Genomic DNA, 20,620 nt, shown 5'->3' on the forward strand with positions numbered 1-20,620 from the left:
TTATGATAAGAGTGTAACGCCTGTTCTACCAATACTCTCCACACTGTATCCTTCCGTTTCACGGGGAAGTTGATTGGTGCTTATTACTGGCTGGTCAGCTACACGATCTAACTCCTTTTCCTCAAAGTCTGGTATCTTTGGCAAGAACCTGGGCCGGTTCTCTGTGGCGTGAATGATCGCGTCTCTCGTAATGTGGTATCCTCGGAGATAAATGTCTTTCTTTTACAATGACGCCTGTTGGGAAATAGTTATCTGTACATTCGTGCTGCTTTACGGGCACTTCATCTTGCTCACCGTACATTAAATACATGACTGCCAAGTTTCGTGATGAGTAACGTTCTACCTTTGAAATATGCGTCTTGCACTGTACCCAGTAACACATCTCACCATGGACACATCACGAGCTGTCTCATGCAATGGACAACTGACAACAGGGATAGTGGGGCTCGAGCGGCACAGATTAAAGCGCCGGTACATTCATCACACGATACACGTGCTGTGAGCTAAGTTGTAGACATTCTGTCCTTTTAGTGGTCAGGGGTGTACACTGTTTATCTCCCGCTACCTGTTCCAGTCTACAAAAGACACTCGTGATCTTTCTGAGTGTTCGGCGGAATTGCATGCAGTGGAACTGCCTGAGGCCGAGGTGCATGTGCCATTGCAATACGTGTACTGAGACAGGCGGTCACATTGAACAATTACTGAAAGCTACGTTCTTATGCGGTATGCGCAGTGCATGTCCATAACAAAATAAATACGCATTTTCGACCATTGGTTCCTTATCTCAATGTAATCGCTTGTAGACCCACTATCACTCATTTCAATTTGATCCAAAATGTCCGAGACACCCCGTATAGTATGCCACTTGGTATAGAATGTTGGCGAGTGCACGTAGGTTTTGAGGCAGTGGATGTGTCTTGTCGTGTTTAGAGCGTTGCGGCAGTCCAAGGCACAATTCACAATAGAAGAGACCGCCATTGCCGCGTTCCAGGCAGCAGGGCGATATTCAGGTGGTTAAGACAATGGCGTGAGACGGGATCGATATCCAGTGTGAAACATAACGGACCTGAAATCGCAGATCGAACGCCGGAAAACATCCGACGAGTTCGTGCAGATCTGCAACGGATCCCACAGCGATGTGTCCATCGACCTTCTAGAAAGTCACAAATCCATCGCACGTCTTTGCAGACGATTATGAAACAGAATTCAGCGTTTCATACTTGTGGCTCATCATTTACGGCCGGCGGACAAAGCGAGTAGCCACAATTTCTGCACAACGTAACTGAACATAAATGTGCAATATGACACAATTCTGACAAATCTTGTGATGTCTGGTGAAGTAAACTTTCATCTAAACGGGTTTGTCAATAAATAAAATCTCAAGTACTACTCAGGTACAATAAGCCCGAAGATTCTTTCATGAAAAGATGCTGGTAGTCCAAAGGTTGTCATCTTATATTTTGTTGGGAAGTCCATTGAAATTATTGGATATAATTTTTTGGAAGACAGTAACAGCCGGCCAGTGTGTGCCAGTTCCGAGCGGTTTTGGCCATGATCACCAATTTCTTCACTTCACAGCTGCATGGACATTGCCGTCTTAACGCGATGTATTTTCAGCAAGATAGGTTCAAATGGCTCTGAGCACTATGCGACTTAACTTCTGAGGTCATCAGTCGCCTAGAACTAATTAAACCTAACTAACCTAAGGACATCACACACATCCATGCCCGAGGCAGGATTCGAACCTGCGACCGTAGCGGTCGCTTGGCTCCAAGCTGTAGCGCCTAGAACCGCACGGCCACTACGGCCGGCAGCAAGATAGGGCTACAGCCCGTATGGCCCGTTATTCCGTAACTACACTGAGGCGCCACTTTCCACATCGATTACCCATACGATTAGGTGATATCTCATGGCCGGCGAGATCACCTGATATTTCAAACCCTTATTGTTTACTGTTGGGTTATCGCGAGAATGACGTTTTTTCACGGCAACTCTACAATACTGATGAGCTGAAAGCCCAGGAAGAGATAGAGGCCATTTCTCAAGAAATGATTGAGAACGGGATGGGAAGCTTTCGTGACCATCTTGAGCAATGCAACGGTAAAAGAATTAGAAAAGTTATCTATACGTTATGTTGATGTAAATACACGCTAAAGCTCATAATAATCAAAATGTGTCACTTCCCGTCAGCCACCTTGTACTATAAATAACAAAGTTTTGTTGGAGCAGACTACCAATCCCACTCTGCACACAGAATAGGAATTCTCTGATAGAAACAGACAAAAGAGGAAGCCGGCTGAAGTGGCCGAGCGGTTAAAGGCGCTACAGTCTGGAACCGCACGGCCGCTACGGTCGCAGGTTCGAATCCTGCCTCGGGCATGGATGTGTGTGATGTCCTTAGGTTAGTTAGATTTAAGTAGTTCTAAGTTCTAGGGGACTTATGACCACAGCAGTTGAGTCCCATAGTGCTCAGAGCCATTTGAACCATTTAGACAAAAGTATTGTCAATGATGCAGGAAAAACAAAAATTCTCTGTGTATTTACTGTTAAGTTTCCACGCTGCGTCATTTACTAAAGGAACACTGTGATATTCAGATGCATCTATAAACAAAACTAGAAATTTAGACAGGTAACAAATAAAGTTTGAAACGTCCAAGCTTAATCAAATGCATCAGAGGAAGGTCAGAATCGACTGCACATCTCTTACATCCTAATGTTATCGGAGTTTTGATCAGTATGAATGTATCTCACGTTAAACTAAGTGATTTTTTCGGTGTTTTCTTGGTTTGTAGTTCAATCAGTCACTACCAACTTATTCTTCGCCACTAGGTGACCAGGGACCAGTGAGATACAAGTAGTATCATTCAACCCCGATGAATTCGATATTGTCGGAATGTCATAAGAAAAGCTAGTAAAAAGTAATGAATGAAGAAGATATACTGATAATAGATCTGAGAAGTTGAATTTCAAGTGAATAAGGAATTGATTTGCTGACAACTGTTGTGGTCACTGTTTCAAAACCTTCGAATACCACGAAGTTCAATGTACGAACCGTTGAAGTAAAACGTAAACTGAGATATGAAGTGAATGTAAAAAATCTGAAATGCGCTCATTGCCATCCACAGTTAAGGCACATATCATGGCGTGACAACGAAATGTACAGGGTGTTACTAAAATCAATGTAAAAATGCAAGGGCTGGTAGAATGGGTTATAATAAACAAGCTTCACAAAGCAAACCACGCCCGCATCCTTTGGTGTTCGGCGCTAGGCGTCATTTAGCAGCGTCATACGCCGCCAGGAAGACAGGTATATAACCCGCCATGCGAGTCGAAATGGTCGCAGATATGCCGGGTGAGTGGACACGACGGAGTTTCATCTGCCATTTGCTTGGAGGCGAACGCGTTGCATTTGGCAGTTCAAATGCCTGTTCGATATGATGCCGTACAGAGGGCAGCACCTGTGCACATTGCAGAGTCCACTTCGCTCTGCATATGTGTGGCAACAAACAGGGACACTGTTGGGTTTGGTACTGTACGATGTGGACGGGAAATGGAATGGTTTTCTTGGGAGACGAGGGCAGACACGCATTTTGCTTACGAGGAGCGGTTGGAAATGCTCTTGCTGCTCAACTGTTGTACGTTAGAGGTTTTCGAATCGTCGAGTGCTAGATCCATGCACATTCACGGCCATCCATAGACCCCTATCAGAGCCAGGTGTACTTGAGGTAAGTTGTCCACTGACAGGGTATTGTATTGGTGCATGTGCATTTAAGGCCTACATCGAAACCCGAAGCGATGTATATGCGATGGCCGGACGGACGGGGTCATATTCGCGCAGTGCATACACCAATTTGACGAGGAGACGTTAACATTGCCTCTAAACACGCACTCATTTACTAACGGAGTGTTGCTCGAGAAATGAGTGTATAGAATAAAGATGATTTGCATCCGTAAAACCTTCAGAAATTTCAAGCCCTTAATCCAGAAAATTTCCCCGTCTCATTGATCTCAAAAATTCAAATGGCTCTGAGCACTATGGGATTTAGCATCTGAGGTCAACAGTCCCCTAGAACTTAGAACTATTTAAACCTAACTAACCTAAGGGCATCACACACATCCTTGCCTGAGGCAGGATTCGAACCTGCGACCGTAGCGGTCGCGCGGTTCCGGACTGCAGCGACTAGAACCGCTCGGCCACTCCGGCCGGCCCATTGATTTCCGTCATTGGATTTTGCAGAAGTGCTCGATCAACGTGAATTCCCACACTGTGTACAATATTTTTCTATTTTTCATGGATGAGGCATCCTTTACAGGCGAAAGTGTGTTCAGCAGCCACAGTCACCACACATGGGCAAGGGAAAATCCTCATGCCGCCTGTGTTCATGGTCAGAAAGAGCGCTTCGCCGTCAACTTTTGGGCGGTTTGGTAAGCAATAAATTGGTTGGTCCATACGTGCTTCCCTAAATACTGAATACAAAGAGATAATCGTTTTAATAGAAACGCTGTCAGCGTTGCCGGAACACGTCCCACTCAATGTGCGACAGCGCATGTGGTACCATCATGATGGTGTATCTGCGCACTTCGCTCATGTGGTGCTAAATCAGTTGCAGCAGTGGGTGAGACCTTTGGTGCGAACTGGATAGGGCGCAGTGGGCCGGTGGCATGGCCTGCACGTTCCCCCGACTTGATTTCATGTGGGACACCTGATATCTGTTCTTTACGGAGCACCTATCGATATGGATGAAGAGTTGATACCGCGAATTTTGGCAGCCCCTGGTGCAGTTCTTACTTTGCCACGGGTGTCTGAAAGGGTGCGACAACACTCAGGCGTCGTTGCACGGCGTGCATTTAAGCAGGTAGGAGTAATTTCGAGCAGTTTTTGTATCTGTTTAATACCTCCTCTCTTTTATCTTTATGTCAGAAGCAAATTTAAAACAGAGCTGGTACCGCGTCGACTGGGATGGCAGGTTGTATGTCTATCTTCCCGCCGGCGCGCGATGCTGTTAAATGAAGCCCAGTGGACATGCATTGTTAGGTGAAAGTTGCTTGTTACGACTCACTCTACCAACCTTTTCATTCTTTACATTCATTTTAGAAAAACTGTGTATGGACCAAGTCATACAAAGGTAGCGTAAGGATGGTTTTCAATAAGAATATTTTTCCACCAATTGGCATTGCAGGTGTTCCGAGGTTTCCACCCTTCGTTTTTTAAGCCGGAGTGGCCGAGCGGTTCTAGGCGCTTCAGTCTGGAACCGCGCGACCGCTACGGTCGCAAGTTCGAATCCTGCCTCGGGCATGGATGTATGTGATGTCCTTAGGTTAGTTAGGTTTAAGTAGTTCTAAGTTCTAGGTGACGTATGACCTCAGATGTTAAGTCCCATAGCGCTCAGAGCCATTTTTGACTGTCTGGTACAAAAGCTACGCACATTATCACTTTTGAGGCGTCACACTCACAATCCCCTCCGGTGATGCTCTTTCCTGTGTGCCGGTTCCCCACTGTCACTGGAATTTTTGTCACGAACAGTCCTGCACTATTGCGTCACTCCAAGGGCCTGAACAGCACCAATAATGGCACCGACATTACTAGCAAAGCGAGTTTCATCTTATCAACTGTGAACTTCTACTTCAGCATCGCCATGTCAAAATAAACCACCAAGTAAAAATCAAAGTTTCTATTATGTTACTGTTTTACCCTGTCCCACTCAACTACTTCAGTGCATTCAGTTGCCGCATAGAGTTTGTAGTTCTGAAGAGCAACCATCCCGCTGTTGCTTTCCCGTCCTCCAAATGGGGAATGCAATAAGCAACAAAAAGAGATTGACTGTATACGTTCTGTTGATATAAGAGGTGCACTTTTCATTTAACGTGAGCGGAAATGCACATAACTGTTCTGTACTGCGCCTGGTGCTATACGAATTACTGTTTGAAATTAAGTGGTACATGCAAAAAAAAGTACTTGGTAATATACAACGTTTTCTTCTTTTTCTCGTGCCTTTGTACCGCATCGGTGCAGGGTCGACATGATTATTAACGGATTGGTATGATTACTTTCAAGGGTTCGCCGGGTGCCCTCCCTATCACCACTATTTTAAATATTTTACTCCTCGTTGGTCCAGTACCTATGCTCTTGACAAAGTCGCAAATGCAGCTGCCGATTAGCAGATGTCTGGGTGTCGGGCAAAGAGACCATTCCCGTGCTGTCACCGGGCGCTGTGGAACGTAGGACCGCGTGCCTTCCAGTCTTGTTAAACGTGGCTGAAACTGCAGCCGCTGTTTGACGTGGGTCCCTACTTACCCGGCGTTCAGTGTGGCGGTCATCTGCTACTGTACTTGACCGTGATCGACTACCTCCTCTCCTTTGGCCAATCATCTCATCTCATTCGTGCAGCAGTGCCAGTGGTTCGGAACGCTCTCCATGTAGATGTAATAACGTTGTGAGCAATACCAAACTATTGGGCTACACTTGTCACACCTCGGCCTTCTCCCAATTTCCCGATGATTCTCCCCGATGTGAAGTCATCTAGTTGTTATCTCGGGATCATTTTGTAATCAAGAACACCACCACAGACCACTGTAACTGCTGACTGACTGGCACAAAACCTTTTCCCATGCCTTCAAGTGCCTCGTGTTGTGGGGCCATACCCATTTGGCGCTTAAGCCACACTGACCCTACGCCATATGACGTCCAGTTTTCCGTGCACGATTGGAACATGTCTGGCGACACGCAATATTAATATATTATGTTATTTCATCTATCCTGTCCTTAAATTTTGCAGGGCAATGTATTTTTAATGTCATCGCCAGTTTAGGCTCTAAAAAAACTCTTTAAACCTCTGAGTGTGTTGATTAAAAGAGTAATGCGTCTATTTCTATCAGCAATATACATGCCCTGTCGTAGTTTTGGTACTCAGATTTAAAGACAGTTTGACCGAACCCAGGCTGGTCATAACGTTACAAATATATGTAATCTAGATGGACAGTAGAATCTGTGTTGTAACGACTGGTTGCAAATTTTTACAAAAAAGAAAACGCGTCAGTTTTTGCTGAACGCTCTTAATGGAATCTATCTGCAGAAGCGAAAAACACGTGCCGTTGATGGGTTAGGCATGCCAACACATGAAGCACCCATATTTGAGGGCTACCAGCTATACCTTATGTAAGGGGATCACAAATTTCAGCGCCATGAGGTACAAAAAACGATTTAGAAAAATTTCTTAAGAATTGTTTTACTATAGTAGAGAGTGCATATTCGAAGTGATAAAATTAACTATGAAAAAGAAAAATATACAAAAAAACATCGAAGAAATAAAAAAAAGAAATAAGAAAAGAGTGAAGGTGATTACTCGAGTGAGCAAGGAATTCAGGTTAGAGTCCTGGTGTGACACAAATATTCATCTGTCAAGACATGTTCACATTTTGATAAAATTCGGTATCGTTGATTCTTTGAGAGAAGTGCTGCTGAACTAAAACTGAAATCCAAAGTTGCCACCAGGAGTTGGCATATCTGCCGAAATGCGCCCTCATTAATACGTGTTGAAAGCTGGCAAAGGTTTCTGAAAAGCAGCGCGGGATTAGCCGAGCGGTCTGTGGCGCTGCAGTCATGGACTGTGCGGCTGGTCCCAGCGGAGGTTCGAGTCCTCCCTCGGGCATGGATGTGTGTGTTTGTCCTTAGGATAATTTAGGTTAAGTAGTGTGTAAGCTTAGGGACTCATGGCCTCAGCAGTTAAGTCCCATAAGATTTCACACACATTTCAACATTTTTGTTTCTGAAAAGTTAACTCAATTATTTAAATAATAAAATACTGCACCCGATACGATTCTTCATCCGTGGCACGACCCGTTACAGTAATTTATTGCCATTTTCAAGTGTTGTGGGATTTTAAATTGGTACTGAAAGTGAAGTCCGCGTGTTAAATAACGCTAACGTAAACAAACACCGTGGACTACGTGTTGCGTGTAGAGTTGCGCTCTACCAAAACTACGGCTAATTTCGATTAGCTGATGCCATAGTATTTCGTAGAATTTCCGGCAGTATTGGTGGCATTGGTAGGGAAAGAAACATAAATGAATTTGAAAGGGGGAAACAGAACTGACGATTTCACTTTGTTTTTTATTTGTTTGATTGTTTGTTTTGCACATAATTAGAACCGCACTTCAGTGAATTTCATATCCTTACAGTTAGTTTACAGGTCACAAAAATTAATTTATCGCTTAAATGCTGAGCTTTCATGCAACCAAAGCAATTACTTTTGATGCAAGTAGAGTTTACATGCGCGAACAAAACTATACATAAGTATGGGTGTTATTTTGTACTTAGTAGGACGTTCTTCATGATCAAAGGCAAGAGTTTCCTGTTGTTGTTAGTAAATGCGAAATTTGTTTATGAATAATAGAAATTTTAAGTTGTATAGGTTCGAGGATTGAAGCAATGTTTGATATTTCCAGAATGAGATTTTCACTCCGCAGCGGAGTGGCAGATTAAAACAGTTTTAATCTGCCAGGAAGTTTCATATCAGCGCACACTCCGCTGCAGAGTGAAAATATCATTCTGGAAACATCCCCCAGGCAGTGGCTAAGCCATGTCTCCGCAATATCCTTTCTTTCAGGAGTGCTAGTTCTGCAAGGTTCGCAGGAGAGCTTCTGTAAAGTTTGGAAGGTAGGAGCCGAGATACTGGCAGAAGTGAAGCGGTGATTACCGGGCGTGAGTCGTGCTTCGGTAGCTCAGATGGTAGAGCACTTGCCCGTGAAAGGCAAAGGTCCCGAGTTCGAGTCTCGGTCGGGCACACAGTTTTAATCTGCCAGGAAGTTTCAATGTTTGATACATTTTTGTTTTGCGGTTTTTCAATTTTACCCCTTTGTTGAAGACGTTGCGTTTTCCGTCACTATATGGTATATCTGTACTGTTTTCTTTATTTTTACTACAACGTTCCTCAGTTTCACGTTACAATTGAACACTTCTAGGAGGACAACTATGTAGATCAAAAATGTCGCGTAGGTTATCCATCCCTTTTTAAGTCTCCATTTAGTTTCTAGGTGGTTCACCGCTTTCGGTTTTTAGTGGAATCTAGTAAGACACTGACCGCATGCATAAAGAAAGCGTTCGTTATGAGATAACGCCTGAAAGGTACCCAACACACCTAATGTACAGGTAACACGGGTATGATCTTAAATTAGCAAAGTTGTTGGGAAAACTACCGTAGGCTGTACTTAGTTATGAGAGTCTACAGCAATTTTACAACTGTAGTTGCGTGTCACAGTATATTGCGAACAAAAGACGACAAGAGGGAAAAGAGGCGGAGAAACTCCCACGGAGAGATCACGCCTGTGGCGCGTAGCGACCACTACAGTGGACAGCAGTTAATGGTCGCTTGTTTTGCGTTTTCAGTCAGTTCTGAAGCTGCAATAGCACACGGTCCACTGCAGTGGGAGCTCCCTACTGCCCAGCATGCATTTGCAGCCTCATGACTGATTGGAAACGTTAGGGGAGGGCTATTAAGGGGGGTAGGACGTCAAACTGGCCGACCTGGAGCAGGAGAGGCACCACAGGACATTTTAATTTCCGCTGTCTATACTTTTACAAATAAATTCATAAAACGTTGTCAGCATTACCAGGAAGGGTTCAGGATTCACGCTCGTAGAAGTGGAAGTTCAAAAATATAACAAAATATATTTTTTTTACATGTGAAGTGTACCTACAGCAACAAATGCAGCCAACAGTAAGTGAAAAAATGATGAAATTTCACACGTAAAAAATTTTTATTTTGTTATACTTTTGAACTTACATTGCTATGAGTTTGAATCCTGAACCCTTCCTGGTCGTGTTGACAAAGTTTTATGAATTTATTTGTAAAACTATAGACAGTGGATATTAAAATGTCGTGTGGTGCCTCTCCTGCTCCAAGTCGGCCCGTTTGACGTCCTACCCCCGTAAAAGCTGTTCACTGCAGTGAAAACCATGGCTCCCAGAGTTGAGTTAGCACAGTACTTGAAAATGGGAATAAATTCCTGAAACGCATGGTGCTTCGTGTGAAAAAACACAAATGGTGCAGCGCTTTACTAATTAAATAGTTATTGACAGCCGCGCGGGATTAGCCAAGCGGTTTAGGGCGCTGCAGTCATGGACTGTGCGGCTGGTCCCGGCGGAGGTTCGAGTCCTCCCTCGGGCATGGGTGTGTATGTTTGTCCTTAGGATGATTTAGGTTAAGTTGTGTGTAAGCTTAGGGACTGATGACCTTAGCAGTTAAGTCCCATTATATTTCACACACATTTGAACACAGATGCGAGCTGTCCAAAAATATTGTTACGGTGGGTGATATTAAAACGTTTACTTTTAGTTGCGACATGCAGTAAAGGACGCTACTTGCGAACACGTGGCTCGGTGCGAACTGCTAGAATGTCCTCTCTTCGGATCACTGAGCGCAGCCAGCCAGCGGCCTACCTGGAGTGCGCGCGCAGACTGCAGGCCCGCCTGGCGTCTCGCCGGCAGCGGCGCACGTGTAACGCCATGGCCCGAGGTCAGCGCAGAGCCTGTGCCACGCTGAAGCTGCGTCCGCGCCCGGCGGAGGTGTCCGCCACACTGCGCGCCGCTCTCCCGCGGCCCATCCACCCGTCTCCTCCCCCCTCCTAACCCCCCTCCCCACCTCCTGACCCACCTGTCACCCACCCCCGCCGCCCTCATTGTCCCGCGTGGAGCGGCCGTCGCGTCGCCCATCCGCTGCGCTCCGTCGCGTCGCCGCGTCCTTCCTCGCCTGTCGCCGACCTCGCCGTGATTTCGCGTCCCCCGTGACAGCGCTCGGGTTAACTCGTCGACCGGACCTTAACGGTGCAGATTGCAAGGCTGCGCTTCTGGGAAACATCTCCAGTGCTCTGCGGCTACGCTGCTTAGGTTAATCGCGCCGGAAAATTGTGTGATACCTGGCAGCGAGATACTTTCCACTCGAGGCCGCTCTACATTTCATGTAAAATCGAAATAGGAAGCTATCTGCTTTTAAGTACGTTCAAGTAAGGCCGAACAGAAACTACATTCTTTCTTTTTAACGCCGCAAACGACTGGAGAGCGTATTTGGATGTCTGAGAGTAGAATAAAAAACGCAGAACATGTTACAGATATTCTGCAGGGTTATCCAAAAGTATCTACGGGCCCGTCAAGCTTGTTAATACGACACTTATGGGATAGTATGAGGTGAGCCTGCCGCAGATCGAATCAGACTCGCGGATTAACGACGAGGGATATTGGATGTAGCTCTTCGGCAGTTTTCCCACATACAACTAGATAAATACCGGCCTGGTACCCACGTTCCGACTCAGATATGCGCTACGCAAACATTTAGAAAAAAATGGTTCTGAGCACTATGCGACTTAACTTCTGAGGTCATCAGTCGCCTAGAACTTAGAACTAATTAAACCTAACTAACCTAAGGACATCACACACATCCATGCCCGAGGCAGGATTCGAACCTGCGACCGTAGCGGTCTCTCGGCTCCAGACTGAAGCGCCTAGAACCGCACGGCCACTCCGGCTGGCTCCTCTCACTTCAACAAGAGCTTTGGTCTAGACAAAGACGGAGTAGACAAATTCTGGGGAGGGAAACGTTAACTGGCGGAAGAGGGGTGAGGGGGTGGGGGTGGGGGCGGCTGGTCCCGGCGGAGGTTCGAGTCCTCCCTCGGACATGGGAGTGTGTGTTTGTCCTTAGGATGATTTAGGTTAAGCAGTGTGTAAGCTTAGGGACTGATGACCTTAGCAGAAAAGTCCCATAAGATTTCACACACATTTGAACATTTGGGGGGGGGGGGGGGGGGACTGCTGGCGTCACTAAAATCGTCAAATCCCTTATAACAATGCTGACCCTCTACAACAACACCAACAGGCAAGAATGAAGAAGAAGATTCCTAAATATCTCCGGGGTTCCACGAGACGAGTGCGTGGAAATTATCAGTATTAAATAATATAGACACACATCTTTAGACACAACATATATCCAAGTTTATAATTCGCATGGACACCGTTTGTGACACGGCAAACGTTAATACGTGGGTGCACTTAATTCAGTTCTCTACCGTGAGAAAACACAATGCAATATATTTTGGAAATCGTTTACTAGGTTGCCTAACTGCAGATGCGAAATAATTCGAAGCGACAATATGGAGGTGATGATTTTTGTGTGTATTCTGACAAGCCCGCTCCCTAGTGGTGCACCCAGCACTTGCGCCACGGCGCGCGTTACTGATCGAAACTTGTAGAGATGTTCTGTCTACTGATATGTGTCTTTTTCCTTATCTCTTGTAGTTTTCACGCAATCATCTTCCGAAAGCCTGTAGGTACTTACGAATAACTCGGTACATTTCCCTATTTAAATGTTCTGTCGACCTCATAAGAGTGATCGTAACATAAGCAGCCGAAGACAGAGCGGAAGTTCGTATATCTAAGTATGCGTACGGCACCTAGCGTGTCATTTTCAAAGGCATCATCCTGAGACTTCTTTTAGGCGATTTAGTAAAACCACCGGAAGCTTAGATCCGGATGTACGGACGGGATTTTGAGCACTCCTTCCCAAAATGAGAGTTCAGTGACTTAAATACTGCACAATGTCACTCGAGCATTTATTTGAAATGCTATGTGATTTAGCAATGTCATTGCATTATAGGGCGGGCCGTTGTGGCCGAGCGGTTCTAGGTGCTTCAGTCCGGAACCGCGCTGCTGCTACGGTCGCAGGTTCGAATCCTGCCTCGGACATGGATGTGTGTGCTGTCCTTAGGTTAGTTAGGTTTAAGTAGTTCTAAGTCCAGGGGACTGATGACCTCAGATGTTAAGGCCTATAGTGCTTAGAGCCATTTGAACCATTTCATTATAGACACGCCGTAAGCGTAGTGTTGTATTCACATTAGTGTAGATAAAAAACCAAGACTCATTACTAACGCATTCTCTACCATTGAGAGACTATCCCAAAATCATGGTTGTCATTCAACTGACAAATTACCATCAACAACGAATTCACGCGATTCTAAGAGATAGTGGCTACTATACCGCGATATGACTCGACAGTCTAGCTATTCGTAAAGTTTCATTACCTTGACACGTAGCGGCTAGTCATCCTTCATTCGCTCCAAGGAGTACTCAAATGAACTGAAGCAACTTCAGGCAGTACCACGTTGTAAGTAAAAGTGTAGAAAAAAAGTAGACTGTATGCAGCTGAATGGTTCTGTAGAGTTAATTTTCGAAACTTCCATTTTCGAGTAAAAGAAGCAACCGATGACGGTGTAGTCTGGCAAACAACATAATTGTTAATCACTGACATTTACTGAAACACCAATGGCAGTATGTGTGCAGTCAAGCGCAAGTGATCATATATACAACAGAGAAAAATAAACATGAAAAAACAACGACTATGTCGTGACAAAGTAAAAGAGGCTGTTGGAGGCATTTTCATGTCATTCAGAACTGATGTGCTGCGACTTCCGTAGTTCAGAGAAGTGGAAGTTTCCTTCCGTGAGCAGTGCAATAACAACATGAAACCGAAAAATCGGAGGTGAGTGAGCTAGACGCAGCAAGTCGGAGCGTCGCATTTGAGTTCACGATGCACTGTGAACATGACGAGCAGATTTAGCGCTTTCTCCGACCCAAAGCGAACTCCGCTGCAGTTATGCAATGGAGGCCACAGTCAACTGCTTCCTGCTTCCCCCTCGAACTCTCCAGATGTCGCCCGTGGTGATCCGGTACGACACTAGAAAGTTGGAAGTTTATTAAATGGAATCTTCACTTGCTCACCGGAGGAAATGATAACTGAGATTACTTAAGAAGCGCTTCCTTCGTTCACTTCAGAGATCAAACACTAAAAGTAAAAGAGAGTGTTCAATACCAACAAAGATAACATTAACCGAAGTTCATGCTGATGTGAAAAACGCCATTGCTTACAAAAGTAGTTGGCACCAGGACGTAAAAGTAATAAATTTGAAAGGGAAAGTGAGAGTACTATCGCGAGATCATTCAACTTTTCTGTTCAGATTTTGATTTAAAATCTGAACTGAAACAGAAAACAACTGGAATTCACGATAGGTCAAATGTGTCTTTTGCTTCGTGGTGTACTGAAGAGTTGCTTAGACGCTAACTTAGAGGGCTCTACGGTTATCTGCTAAAATACTTGCCTTTCAGTTGAAATAATAAATAGAACATGACCAGCCACTCGCTATGTCAGGTCATAGTCAATTCTGTGAGAAGGATCGGAGTTCTGTTACACAGCTGACACATTAATTGTAGGAGGACGTGCAACAACCAATAAAGACAGGAGGAGATGTAAATTTGTAAATGATGTCCTTTCATGTCACCAGTATTTTTTTACATCTTACACAGGGTGTTAGAATGTCAAGTGCAGGTATTTTTATTGGTGATTGAAGACAGTGTACCGAACAACATTCCATCATTATTTACTTCATTTAGGGACTAATAATTTATCTGTTAGAAATAGTATGTTTTTAGTTTAGTTAGTGTCTCCAAGTACACGTGGAAGGAGCATGACATTAATGCTTATTTTCCCATGGGCAACAACCAGGTGCTGAAATGTGGACGCGTAGACGCAAAACAGTAAGTCTATACTGACTAGTCCACTTAGTGATGCAGTTACGGCCATGCAGGAAATATGAAATAGTAAATTAGATGTGGTATTTGCATGAAAAGAAAAAAACAATTAACACACTGAATCGTGTAGATATTAAGGTACCAGTGACCACATTGTTTTCACTTACACCTCTACCACTCTGTATACATAAGACGCTTCATATAATACGGCATAGACATCGTGTGCGCAAAACAGAAAGAATTTGGTTTCTTGTCAATAAATCAGATTCCTGAAATAAACTCGTGAGCAGTTCAATTAAAAACGATATTTTATCCATCATAATCTCGGATATTTTACACATGATAACGACGGTTAAGATTCGTAGCTGTGTATTGGGTTACTCTAAGAACTACAGTAACCACACACTTTATTTATTTTTATTTATACGAAGATGCGTATCAAGCTTTGACCTCTAGTAATTCAATTGTGGATGGGCGAAAACCTGAATCGCATCTTGTCGAACAAGAAGGTTCAGTGGCAGGACGCTGGACTCGCGTTCGGTAGGATAGTAGTTCAGATTCCCGTCCGTGTATCCATATTTCGGTTGTCCGCTCCACTGGAAAGGACACACCGATATCTTCCCCCATCTCTTACAATACAAGTTTCTGATGCGTCTGTAACGATCTGGTCGTCGACGGATCGTTAAACCCAAAAATTCTTTCTTCTTCTAGAACGCATCTTGGGATGAATAAATTACGGAATGTGGATGGATACTGTATTTACGGAGGTAATGAAATGCCTGGCAAAAATACACCCTCTGAAAAAATCGCAATAACAATCATTATTAATGTAGAATAATGAAATGTCGGGAATACATTTGTCTAGGTAACATACCTAAGTGATTAACATTGAAAGATCAGAGAGTAACGTAAGCGCAAGATAAGGGATTGCAAATGTGAAATTCTGGTACATTAATAAGCGGCATAACAACCAGAATGTTGAATACAGACGTGCGAACGTGCATGTATTGTGTTGCACAGATGCTGCAAGTCAGTTTGTGAGGTGGAGTTCTATGCCTGTTGGGGTCTTGGTCGTTCAATACAGGGGCGGTTAATGATGGTTGTGGACAACGCTGGAGTTGTCGTCAGATGTTCTCTTTTGGAGACAGACCTGGTGGTCGAGGAGGCCAAGGTAACATGTCCATACTCTGTAAAGCACGTTGGGTTGCAACAGTGGTATGTGGACGAGCGTTATACTGTTGGAAACCACCCCCTGAAATGCTGTTGGTGAATAGCAGCACAACATGTCGAATCACCAGATTGATACACAAATTTGCAGACTGGGTGCGTGGGATAACCACTAGAGTGCTCATGCTATCCTATGAAATCGCAGCCCAGCCCATTAACTCCGGACTCGCATTCGGGAGGACGACGGTTCAATCCCGCGTCCGGCCATCCTGATGTAGGTTTTCCGTGATTTCCCTAGATCACTTCAGGTCAATGCCGGGATGGTTCCTTCGAAAAGGGCACGGCCGATTTCCTTACCCATCCTTCTCTAATCCGAGCTTGTGCTCCGTCTCTAATGACCTCGTTGTCGGCGGGACGTCAAACACTAATCTCCTCCTCCTCCGTTAACTCCGGGTGAAGGTCAAGTGTGTCTAGCGCACAGACAGGTTGGTATCAGGCCCTCAGCTGGCCTCCTTCTAACCAACACACGGCCGTCGATGGCACTGAGGCAGAACCAATTTTCATCAGAAACACAACAGACTCCACCCTGTCCTCCAACGAGCTCTCACTTAATGCCTCTGAAATCGCAAATTGTAGTGGTTTGGGGTTAGTGGAATGCGCGCTACAGGCCGACTGGCTCGGAGCTGTCCTTTGAGTAACAGATTTGTAACAGTTCGTCGTGTCACCGTGGTACCAACTTCTGCTGAAATTCCTGATGCAGATGTCGTACGACGCGCCGGAGCCATACGCCGAACTCGACTGTCCTCCCTCTCGGTAGTCCTACGTGGCCGTCCAGAGACCGGTCTTCTGCTAACCGTACATTCTCGGGACCACCGCTATCAGCAATCATATACAGTGACTACAATTCTGCCAACTCTTTCTGCAGTAGCGCAGAAGGAACATCCAGCTTCTCGAAGCCCTATTACAAGCCTCGTTCAAACTCACTGAGGTGTTGATAACGGCGTCTTTGTCACCTAAAAGGCATTCTTGACTAATCTCAACTCACTACGCCCAATCTCAAAGGTAACTTACGCTCAGGACCGTTACTGCGTGTATTTAAAGCAAACGTGATTTGTATGTTCATGGTGGCGCTGCTAATTTTTTTAATAAACATCATCTTACAGATGTAGAAACACCAACTTTCTTTGATTCACACAACTCCCTCTTGGTGCTGCGATTTTTTTTTTTTTCGTCAATGTAGCTGCGCACCCAGAAGGGGTGGGCAAAACAAAATGAAACGTCAGCGATTACAAAATCGATTCAACTTTACAAATTTAGAACCATGGGCCCGTTTATCAGCATGACTTTGCATTGATGTATGCACTGATTCGGTAGTCCTTTATATCTTGGATCCTGCCACTGAGACAGAGTTGAGGTATGAGTTGGTCCCAAACGTGTTTAAAAGGAAACAGACATAGCGACCTTGCTGGTCACGGGAGTACCTCAAAACATGTAGATAGCTCATAGAGACGTGAGCCATATATGGACGAGCATTGTCGTACAGAACAATGGCACAACGATACCGTCGCACGACAGGTAACACTAGAGGACACATAATGTCCATGACGCACCGGTCTGCCACCAGTGTTTCCTCGATCAGTACCAGCTGTGACGTGTCGTATGGCTCCCCACACCATGACGCCATGGACAACGCCGCTGTGCGTCTCCAAAGCACTGGAAGAATGGGACCTCTTCCCAGGTCGCCGCCTTCACCGCCGACGATGATCATCCGTGGTAGTGCAGAACCGCGATTCGTCGTTGAACACAACACGAAGACATTCATCGCCAGTTCATGCTTCCCGGTCACGGTATCACTTCAAACGCAGTCGTTTGTTTTGTGTTGATAATGGCAACCTGTACATAGGGTGGTGTAAACCCCTAGTCCGGCTGCTGCCATTCTGGCAACAATGCTGTGACACGACACCGAATGTTGCAGGCAGACCTTTACGTGCTCTCTTCGTGCTCTCGGACGGTGGGCGCACGTGAGAAGCGGTTATGATGTGCTTGGTGCACAGTACAATGACCCTCCCTTGTGGTGGTCAGACTTGTCAACCGAAACCTGAATGACGAATATGCCAATCCTTACGTTCCCACGTAGACCGACACTGGGTCACTGTCACTGCCCCACAAATCTCGATACTTCACGATTCGACCAGTTGGCCAAATGGAGACCTATAATGAGACCCCTTTCCAACTTTCTGAGACACTGATAATGTTGTCTCATACGAGTACGCAGCATCTGCGTGTTCTTCACATGAACATCCAATTTCTGATGCTCTTCATGCCTCTTATATAGGCTACCAGACGTGGTAACAACATTGAACTCGAACAATACAAATGCACTCTGAAGGCCATTCTATTTGTTACAGAGAACTGCAGCTATAATCATTTACCAACCCACCGATGGCGAATGGATACGAAGATACATTTACATCCGACCATTTCTTCTGGGTGCTTCACTTTCTTGTACCTGCGTGCGAGACACTGTTGACGATCCACAGCTGTAAGAAATACTTAGAAATTATTTCGCTAATTGCGAGTTCCTTGACATTAGCTGTACTAGTTATAGATTTACTACCCATAAGCGACATATGAAAATTTGTGCAAGACCAAAACTCGAACCCTGATTTCGCGATTATCGCGAGCTCTTACCTTAAGCACTTCGGCTATCCGTGCGCGCTCATCGGATCAGCGCGGCTCCCTCCGTCGGAGGTTCGAGTCCTCCCTTGGGAATGAGTGTTTGTTATGTCCTTTGCGTAAGTTAGTTTAAATTAGATTCAGTAGTGTGTAAGCCTAGGGACATATGACCCTAGCAGTTTGGTCCCATAGGAACCTACCACATATTTCCAAAATTTCCTCGGATCAAATCAAACTTCCATACGTCACACTATATACATCCTTATATCGTGGTCCAGGGGGAGTGCACGTAAAGCTGAAGTGGTTAAGATGATTACTCGTGGTGACAGAGAAATCCGGATGCGAGTTCTTGTCCGGCACAACTTTTCATATGTCACCATTAGGTAGTAGATCTACATCTAATACAGCTGTAGTCACATTTCTGGCAGGAAGTATAAATTAGTGACTCATGTTGTGATGAAATGAAGCGGTCCTGTCACCACTGCATATGGAACGGTTTTCTATGTCACGTGAATGGAATGTGGCCAGACTACGTAGAGGCCGTTAGCGTAACAGTCTACAGTAGGAAGGGTAAGGCGCGAGGTGTGAGCGCGTCTGATGTCTGCCAGATGGTGGGCACCACGCACGTGGAACAGTCCCTCCCCTCGTCCGCACAAGGGCGTGCCGTGTGTATCTCTGTGCGGGGAAAAGCGCCGCCGCACGAGTCAGCAATGAGTTAATGAGATGGGGTCATCGTCGACCACGAACAGCGGATAGACGACCAACAGCACAGCAGATCCCTCGTCTCTTCGCAGCTGGACAGCTACAACGGCTGAGCAGCCGTACCATCCAGAACTGCTTCGTCGCTATGGGGTTCAGAAGACATCGCATCTCACTTGTACCGTAGCTATTGGCGCATCACGAGGTACAGAGAGCAGAATTGGCCCATGGGTACCTCCGCAGGACACTAAGCCTGGGAAAAGATGAGCTCCAGCATGCGTTGATACACGTCCATGTTAGCGGCCGATTACATCGAAAACCACACGAGGTGTAGCATCCCGCTTCCAATAGCGCGCACCTTCACGTGCAGTGTTTATGTGCGATGACGAAGTGTCTCTGGGAGTCTGTCATCGTGCTTCTCCTCCGTTCATGCACATTCGTTCATTCACCTGCACAAACTCGGGGGCAAAGTGCAACTTCAGTAAACAACGTATTATCCCCATTATTGTGAGACTGGATATCAACGAACATTGTAGGAACAACGACAGGTGGTGATGACTCTCGGCCCATCCATAGGTCCCAGACTCCAAAGCAGGCCATAGCTATACTGGTTGGTTTTTGTGCCCCTGTCGCGTGTTTGTACTGTTCTAGCAGGTTGGTCCTGTTATAAAGCGATCCCAGTTTTTAGAAAAGGAATTACAATAACAATAACAGCTACAGCGACCTAACTCTGTGTAAGAGAACTTGAAAGAAACAAGTATGGTGGTCTATCACACAATATACTTGAGTATTATATTTTAGAGCCCCACGTGCACATATTTAAGTAGTTAGACTACTGACTGAACTGAACTCCGATTGAAAAGGCCATAAAGGCCCAACGATACCAACCGGTGGCCACGCTATCCTTAGCCCATAGGAATAACTGGGTTCCCATAAGTCATATCGAGCGGTCGTCGCACGGTTTTGTCGGCAACACCCATGAAAGATTTGGATACTTCCAGCATATTGCGTACTTGAAACTTTATTAGTATAAAGGTCCTAACTCTCAAGTGAATGGAATTCCTATTCAAAACGATAATTATTTCGTTTCTAATACAATCCCTTAGTTTCTTTACTCAACATTTATAAATACTTGTTGTGTCCGTCACGTCAAAAGTGGGTCCAGTTTTGAACCCATCTGTGCTATCTCCCCTCCCCACCCCCCTCTACTAACCCCCGGCGACCAATAAGACTCTCGAGATGCCTTGACGACATGTGCTCTTCTAAAGACTACAACCTACTCCTACTTCAGTGGGATGGAATGTTTGTTCATTGTTGGCAGCAACACTTTGTAATGCTTAGCAATATGAGCGGTTTCTGCCAACTTTCTGTCGCCATGGGTAAACTACATCCATTTTACGCCTCCCTATCACTCTCTCTGTCTCTCTCTCTCTCTCTCTCTCTCTCTCTCTCTCTCTCTCTCTATATATATATATATATATATATATATATATATATATATATATA

General features: G+C 45.2%; 1 protein-coding gene across 1 annotated transcript in view; it reads right to left on the reverse strand.

Moving 5' to 3' along the window:
- LOC126154484 (espin) overlaps window positions 1-20,620 on the reverse strand; it is a 485,111-nt gene that overhangs the window by 300,598 nt on the left and 163,893 nt on the right. The gene's annotated exons all lie outside the window — the stretch shown is intronic.

The sequence above is a fragment of the Schistocerca cancellata genome, chromosome 2 (assembly GCF_023864275.1).
Source record: "Schistocerca cancellata isolate TAMUIC-IGC-003103 chromosome 2, iqSchCanc2.1, whole genome shotgun sequence".
NCBI classification, from domain to species: domain Eukaryota; kingdom Metazoa; phylum Arthropoda; class Insecta; order Orthoptera; family Acrididae; genus Schistocerca; species Schistocerca cancellata.